The sequence below is a fragment of the Pteropus medius genome, unplaced genomic scaffold (assembly GCF_902729225.1).
Source record: "Pteropus medius unplaced genomic scaffold, Ma_sr-lr_union100, whole genome shotgun sequence".
NCBI lineage: Eukaryota > Metazoa > Chordata > Mammalia > Chiroptera > Pteropodidae > Pteropus > Pteropus medius.
This window is the reverse complement of record NW_024344378.1, coordinates 50,845,837-50,854,415: the sequence shown is the minus strand read 5'-3', so window position 1 is coordinate 50,854,415 and position 8,579 is coordinate 50,845,837.

Genomic DNA, 8,579 nt, shown 5'->3' with positions numbered 1-8,579 from the left:
ATTCCATAAGTGAAATCATATCGTATTTGTTTTTCTCTATCTGACTTTTTTTCTTAGCATAATACCCTCTATGTCCATCCTTCTTAAAAAAAATTAAAAATAGAACTACCATATGACCCAGGAATTCCACTTCTGGGTATTTATCCAATGAAACCCAAAAAATTAATTTGAAAGACATATGTACCCCTCTGTTTATTGCAGCATTATTTATAATAGCCAAGATATAGAATCATCCTATATGAAATGTTGTCCATCAGTAGATAAGTGGATAAAGAAGATGTGGTACATATATACAATGGAACATTACTCAGCCACAAAAACAAAGCAAAACAAATAAACAAGAAAAACACTCAGTTTCCCACTCAGAACATCAGTTGCCATTTGTGACAACATGGATGGACCTCTATAAAGGATATTATGCCAAATAAAATACGTCAGACAGAGAAAGACAAACACCTATATAATATACTTTTGTACTAAAAACCTGGTTTATTTTATAATCCCTCCTTTGATGCCATTTGGGTTGCTTTTCATCTTTTTCTATTACAAACAATGTTGTAATAACTAATTTCATATGCATAATTATTCACATGGGAGAATCTTTCCATGGGATAAGTTCTTAGAAGTAGTAGGTCAAAAGCATTTTTAATGTCAGAAGATACTGCCATATTTCCCCCCCATTGAGCTGTATCATTTCCACTCATATCAGCAATGCATGAGCGTCTGTTTCTCCATATAGTGTGCTATCAAATGTTTTGATCTTGGCCAAGCTGAAAGATGAAATAATTTCCTAGTGAAACTTTAACTATATTTCTCCTATTACGAATAAGGGGGCATCTTTTCTTAGGTGTCGGTAAGTCTTTATACTTGTTTATCTTTCATGTTGTTGACCTGTTTCATTTTGATTTGTGGCAATTCTTTATATAATAGGGAAATAAGCTCTTTGTCGGTGGAATTACAAATATTTTCCAAGTTTGTCTTTTGACTTTGTGTATGTTGGGTTTTATCATGCATAAGTTTTGTTTTAATAGTTAAAATGATCAGTCTTTTCTTTTAAGGTTTTCTTGATACGTAGAAAGTTTTAAAATTCTCCCATGTTTCACATACATTTATGGCTTCATTTTGTTACATTTACATCTTTGTTTCATATGTAATTTATTCTACTATGTATGAGATACGGTTCTAACTTTTTTCCAGATGGTTCTCCAACCCAATTTATTGAATACACATTTTCCCACTCAGTTAGAAATACCATATTTACTTTAAACTAAATTCTCATGTATAATTTCTGAAATTATGTTCCATTGAGTTGTCTAGTACCATATTGTTTCAAGTAATATAGCTTTGTAGTACAGTTTAATTTCTGATAGAGCTATTCTTCCCTCTTTAGTATGCTTTTTCTACCGTTTTAGGCTATTCTTCCTATAGGAAAGTGAGAAGAGTCTGTGTGAGTTTTTACTCTGCTCACAAGCCAGTAAGTTATCTTGTGCAGTTTCCTGGATGCTGGCAGAAGACATGAGACTTCTGGGCCAGAGACAAATGACTTTATTGCTCGCAACAATAGCAACGCCAAGAACATCAGCATTCATAACAGTTCCAGGAGCCCCAGTTCCCAGAGAGTGACATGAAGAAGTCCAGGTGATGCCAGGCAGTGGGTTCTGTTTCAGGAGAAGAACCTTGAGTTTCAGGAACTCAAATCTTTTATAATGGACAGTAAGCCTGCCTAGTTTTTGTCCCAGGGAGAGACATTATCTTTATTTTACTGGACAGTAAACAAACTTGCCTTTTCTCCAGAAAGAGTTACCATCTCTAATTTGGAAGTGTGTTCACTATAGAAACATCCCTGAAGAGACAGTCTGGAACAAAGGTAGTCACTGCTTCTGCTCATCCAGAAACATGAGAGACCATGAAGAATTGTCTCCCAACTTGTTTATTTATCCATAGACACTTGATAATCCTTTTCTCTAACAACAATAAAGGCTTCATTTTTATTGAGAATCTTATTAAATTCCAAATTATCTGAGGGAGAATGGACAATTTTATGATGTTAGTTTTCCTATCCAAGAACATTATTCAAATGCTTTTTTGTCCCTCAGAAGCATTTTAATGCTTTCTCCACTATGACTTTGCACATTTTTTGTTATGTTTTGTTGTTATTGTATTCCCATTTTATCTCTAACAGGTTTGTCATTAATTCCTGTTATTTAAATGAGTAGTTTTCCTCCAGCGCCCCTTCTCTACCTTCTTCTCTTCTTACTCTAAGATTTTTCTGGACGATCTCACTCTCTCCCAAAACTTCAGTGAGCATCTGACAGTTGATGCCTCCCATACTGTCATCTTTGACCTGCTCTCTCTCAGGAGCTCCTGATATATATGTGGTGAACACCCCATGGGCATGTTATACCCAGCCAGCTTTGAAATTAAATTCCTCATCCTTCTCCCCAAACCAGCTTTTCCTCTGTACTCTAACCCCAGTGGATGGTACCACTATTCACCCAGGTGGCCCTCAGCAAAAGCGGGAGGTTTTCCTTTACTCCTTTTTCCAATCCTTCTCCAAGTCTGTCTATTCATCCTCTTCAATTTCTCTTTAACCTGTGCCCCTACCTTCATCCTCTCTGCCATGGCCTGAGCTCCACGCAAATGACTGGGAAGCCCACTAAGTTACCACTTGGTCTTGTATCTCCTCTCTATTATCTATTCTTATCTTGCTGCAGGAGTGGCCCACAGTTTGAATCATGCCATCATCTCCCAGAGTCTCTAAGATAAAAACAGAGGCCACCCTTTCCCCCCTTCTCCAAAGTGGCACTCTTTCCCATTGGTGACCTGATCCTCCCTACTGTCTTAAACTTCGAGTCTTCCATTCCGGCACTATCCTGTACTTGTGCTTTTGCACATCTCTGTGCCTTTACCTGGCCTTCACCTAGAATATTTCAAAGCACCATGGCCCTTCTTACCTGGCTAACTCCTACTCCTTCCTAAGGATTCAACTCAGACAACAATTCCTCCAGAAGACTTCTCCAATATCCTCTTCTGCATGAGATGCTTTCATTCATTCATTCATTCATTTTAAAGGCATTATTTGGTTCCCCACTTGCCAAGCTCTCAGCGAGGTACGGCAGATAACAAGATGAATTAAGTACAAGTCACTGCCCTCTAGGGACTCATTATCTAAGTTCTTGTTATTCAAATGGTTTGAGACCAGCATCATCAGAATACCAGAGAGTTAGAAATGCAGACACTCAAGCTTCCTCCCAGATCTGCCAAAACAAATCTACATTTAGACAAGGGCCCCCGAGTGATTCCTATGCACAATAAAGTTTGAGAAGCACAGGTGACATGTAAACAGAGAAATGTAACATATGAGGTAAGTGCAACCTTAGAGAAATGCACAGGGGATTCTGAGGACATCCTGAGAGATAACTAACTGAATATGAAGGGAGGGAGGGAGGAGCAAGATAGGAGAGCAAAAGGACAGAAAAGCTGAGTTGAAGTTGGGGGCGGGACCTTCCAGGCAAAGGACAGCTTGAGAAAAGGCATTGAAGGGAGAAAGTATGTATGCTGGATTGGAGATACAGAACCACTGGCTGCTAAGTGAGAGGTCTTGATACAAAATCATGAGAAAGGAACCATACCAGCTTCACTTCCTAACACTCCACCCTAGCTCAAGGCTCATCCCTTCAACCAACCACAGTGGGTGGGCAGGTACCATTTCCTTGATAGCCAGGCTAAGGAGCTTGGGCATGCCCAGTTAAGTGCCTGCCCACTAACAGTTTGCATTTTAAAGGCAGAAGTGATGCTGGGTTTGAGTGTGAGGCACCTGCAGCCAGAAACCTGGTTAGGGACCACAATTGTGCAGGCCAGGAGTGTCACCAAACTAAATCCCAGCAGAGCCAACTCAGGTGTAGAGGAGAGTACAGATTCCAGAAAGATTTGGGAAGTCAAATTGGTAGGACTGAATATGGGGAAAATGCAGACAGAAGTAGGTATAATTCTCAGGACCCAGGCTTGTGTTGGTGAAGTAAAATCCAACGAAGGCAGGGGGCAATAGAAGGCAGAACCAGCCTGGGAGCAAAATTAATAAGATCCAGCACTTATGGAGCACTTATTCTGTGTTGGGCACCAAAATCGGCACTTTGCACAGATTTCCTCCATTAATCCTCATCTGGCAATTCTCAAAGCAGGTATTGTCATTGTCCTTAGTTTGCAGAGAAGGAAATAGGCACAGAGAGGTTAAAGTACTTGCCCAGAGACACATAGCAAGACTTGCGAAAGCTGACTTTGAGCTCAGGCCAAGACCATTTTGTCACCCCACATTGTAGACTGGCTTCAGACATGCTGGGAGTTAAGGGCCTGTAGACTTCCAGTGGGAGAAGATTAAGACAGAGGCTCAGGTGAGCTACTGGGCACGTGTCAGCCCACAAAGTTTGCCAGCACCATTGAGTAGATAAGATGATGCAAGAGTAGGGAAGGGGCTGAGGAGAGGGGAGGATTGGTGGGCAGTGAGTGGGGCTGAATAATCACATAGCTTCCTACTGCCCCTTGGGTTGCCATTTGCTGGTATAGCCAGAACCCGACATTAGGTGGATACCCCTGGAATCTTCAGGAATCAGCCTCTTCATCTGGGAACCGGGCCTCCCATCGGGGCAGAGGCTGGGAGAGCAGGAGAGCCTTATCAGAGAAGGATGACAGATGTGCCAGAGCCAGGCAGATGGCATCAGGGGGCATAAAGTAGACATTAGTATTTCGCAGGCCCTTCTCTACCTCTCACCCAGGAACTCCACAATAGAGGCACCCTGCCCCACCTACCTCCTGCTGTGTTGACAGCAAACCCTTTCTGTATTTTCTGACTAGGTAGTAATACCACTCTCAGGCTGGCACCTTCTCAGCTGTGAGATGGAAGCAATGGTACTCTCCTCTCAGAGCTCTCAGGAGGAACAAATGGTCCTTACATGAAGAAGGTACTATGCAGATCGCACAGCATTTCCACTTCACGGACAGCACTCCCCACCACCCCATAGTGGGTAAGTTTTCTTTACTATAGATATTAGGGCTGGAGCTAGTTAAGAGAACTAAGGTCTTTCTGCTTCTTGCTCAGGCTCCAAAGGCAGGGTTAAGGGTCCAGGTGGGACTCCTGGCTAGCTGACAAGGGCTCCCCAGGAAGCCCCTGACCCTCACCTGGGCTGGCAACCTCAAATGGCCATGGCAGGGTGAGGGGAACAGCTGTGGGGAGAGAGCTTCAAGCACAGCCTAAACAGGCCCCTGCTGCTCAGCCCAGTCCATTATAGCCAGCTGGAAATAGGCCTCAGATTGCCATAGTTCCAGATTTTGCGAGAGAAGGCAGAAATCCAAATCTTTATGTGGAATCTCCAGGTTTTTAAATGTAGAAAACTAATTTATAAATTTTGTAAACACCAGGGTAGCTAACCTAGCCTAGTCATGTCTAGGATTGGAATTAGGCCATTTGTCCCCACATCTTTTGGCCAAGACGAGAGCACCTGGCTGTCCCTCTGAGTGCGCATGGACATGCCCACGTGTGTTCCTGCATGTGAGAGTGTAAATAGGGGATGGCTGCAAGAGTCTACGGTGACGTGTGTGCCCATGTGAACACATGAATACGTGTGCTGTGGGTAAGTCTGTGAGTCAGCACGTGTGCATGGTCCTCACATGTGCATCTGTGAACATATATGAAGATGTACTCAGGCATATAATGTGTGACAGCACATGCGACTGTGAGGTGTTAGTGAGTGCACACACGTGTGTTAATGCACATGCACGTGGGTTCCAATGTAGGCCCATGTTTGCACTCAGAGTAAACGCCAACCAGTGGCATAGCAGTTTCCTGCGAGTGTCCCAGAAGGAAAGCCGCGTCCACACCTGCGACCACAGAGACACGCGTGCGCTCTAGAGCAGCGGGGATGGGAGTAGGGTGGGGCGCGCGCCAGTGCCCGGCTGGCTGGAGGTGGCAGCCTTGGCCTCCTGCACACCAGGGCCTTGATTCTCCCGGCCCGCGCCCCACCCCCACTCCCGCGCCGGCCGGCAGAGCGGAGGGGAGGGGCGGGGCAGCTCAGCAGCTGCGCCACGGGCTCTGCGGGAGGGAGGAGAACGGTGCGCAGCCGCGGCTATTAGTCACCAGATGTCACCTTCTGCTGCCAAGGCGGCGCTGGGCGCAGACAATGGCTGCGCAGGCCGAGGGGCGGGCCCCAGCGAACCCCAAAGCCGCGCCTCTGCTGACACCTACAGCCCCGCTCCCACACTGGCCCTGTCCCTCTCAGCTCGGTGACGCCAGGCTGCCGGCTGCGGATCCCCTTGGCTCTTTGCCTTACTGCCACCACCTACTCCATGTCCCTTCCCTTTATCTGCTTAACGCCTAATTTTTCAGGAGGCAGGGCAGGTGTCACCTCCTCCAGAAAGCATTTCCTGGCCTTCTCCTCTCTAATTCTCATAGACTACCCCCACTTCCCTCAACTTGAATATCTGTTTTGGGGCCATCGTGGTCCTTCCAGACTGGGCAATTTGAGGTCAGCAGGGACTATCTTTTGTTTTTCCTGTGTCTGGCACAGTGCCTGGCACTCAAGTTTGTATGTTTAGAAGAACAAGCCTGGGGGTCACAACCCCTGGGTTCCAGTCCCTGGCTTGCTATGTGAATCCAAGATACTCCTTGGCTTCTCTGGGCTTTGGGTCCTCATCTGTAGAATGAGGAAATTGGGCTGGGTTGTGGCCGGGCCATCATTCTGTCTGTGCCAATAGGGTCTGCACATACCTGGGCTTCAGTCTTGTCTCCTAAGGCCACAGAGGCTTCCTTCACAGGCTTCCTTCCATCCGCCTAGACTGAACTGGGTAAGTGGGCCTCTGGGCCTCAAAGTGGAGAAGGCAGCCTTCTTTGAAAAGACTGTGAAAGTGAGAGTAACTGTAAAGGGCAAGGTCCTAAGCCTTAAACACACACACACACACACACACACACACACACACACACACACACACACACCTGACATCACCAGCTTGCTCAGGAACCTTCTGAACTGGAATTGGCTTCTGGAGCTGAGGAGAGGGGAAAAAATTGAGCTACTTGTATGCTTTGTAGATACTCCAGAGAGGCAAGGTCTTGGTCTATGACTGCAGCACTCCCCGAAGGGCTCCGCTGTCAGGATCCAGGGAGTAGTGTCCTTCTCAAAGTGGTTTGTGTGCCTTTCTTCTCAATGCTGGTGGCCTGCCAGAGCTCCTTCAGCCTTCCAGCCCTCAGACCTCTCCAGAAAGGACTGCTCTGGCCCTGAAGAGAGCCGTTACCTTCTGAACCCCCAAGAGATTCAGCCTCCACTGTGTTTTTTTGCTTTTTTGTTTTTGTTTTTTTGTTTTGTTTTGTTTTCCTTTTAAAAATATTTTTTTATTTGATTACAAAAGTGATGCATATTGTTTGAAAGAATTTGAAGAATAGGAAAATTTTTTTAATTACCTTTACCTCATCATCACTGAAAGCTGTTATCTTGCATAATTTCTTTCAGACTTTTTTCTTCTCTTTAATTCCACTGCCCCCCTTTTCACTTCTGACCTATGAGTGTTGCCCTTTCCCCTTAAGAATTGGATTTCTGAAGGCAGGGCATCTCCTCCCACACACTTATGGCAAGCACCCGGGGCCTGGCGCACCCGAGGCATGGTCCATGGCTCCATCTGGGGCACAAACCCAAGACCTTCTGCATGTAAAGCAGATGTGCTAACCACTACACTGTGGAGCCACCCTCTCTTTCAGACTTTTTTATGTATAGTATATATTATCTATTTATGTAGATATATATTTTCACAAAAATGGGAATATATGCTATTTTGCAAACTTTTTTTCTTTTCACATAATATAGCTTGAACATCTCATATCCTTAACTCTCCTGTATCACTGTTTCTGATGCCTATATAGTATTCTATAGTAAGGATAAACCATTTAATAACCCAATTATCTATCAGTGGAAACAAAACAGATATTTTAAATGGCAATTAATCAAGAGCATTGCCAAATCTCATGAGCACTTCCATTATGGAAAATATTCAATCAAGATATGGAGAATAAGAAAGGAGCTTTGCATGGAGAGTTTTCATCACCCTCTCCTAAAGATCTCAGCTTCCCCACCAGCAAAGGGATGGGTGCAGCTCAGCTATTCCCTGGGAGAGATTTGTTGGCCATCAACAGGAAGACATAGCAGAAGGGAGAAGAGAATCAAATCTCTCAACTCAGAGCCCAATGGCCATCTCGTGGTGCCACACAGCCTCGGTACCTTGTCCCACTGCCATATAAACATATAAAACAGAGTGTTCACATGAGCCATTTTCCTCCAACTCGGCAAGGGGAGGCCAAGTATGAACCCTGGGAGAAAACACTGAAGAAAAAAAAAAAAAAAGAAAAGAAAAACTCTGCCCAGCATTTGACAACTCTTTAGCCAGCCAGTACAGCAAAGAGGAAATGTGACACAGAGGCTGAGGTTGGTTACAATCCAAAGTCTCTCTCCTTGATCTGAGCTCCCATCAAGAAATTCCCAGCTAGAATCTCTAGTCCCGTGACCTTGGGCAAGTCATTTCCCCTCTCAGAGCCTTAA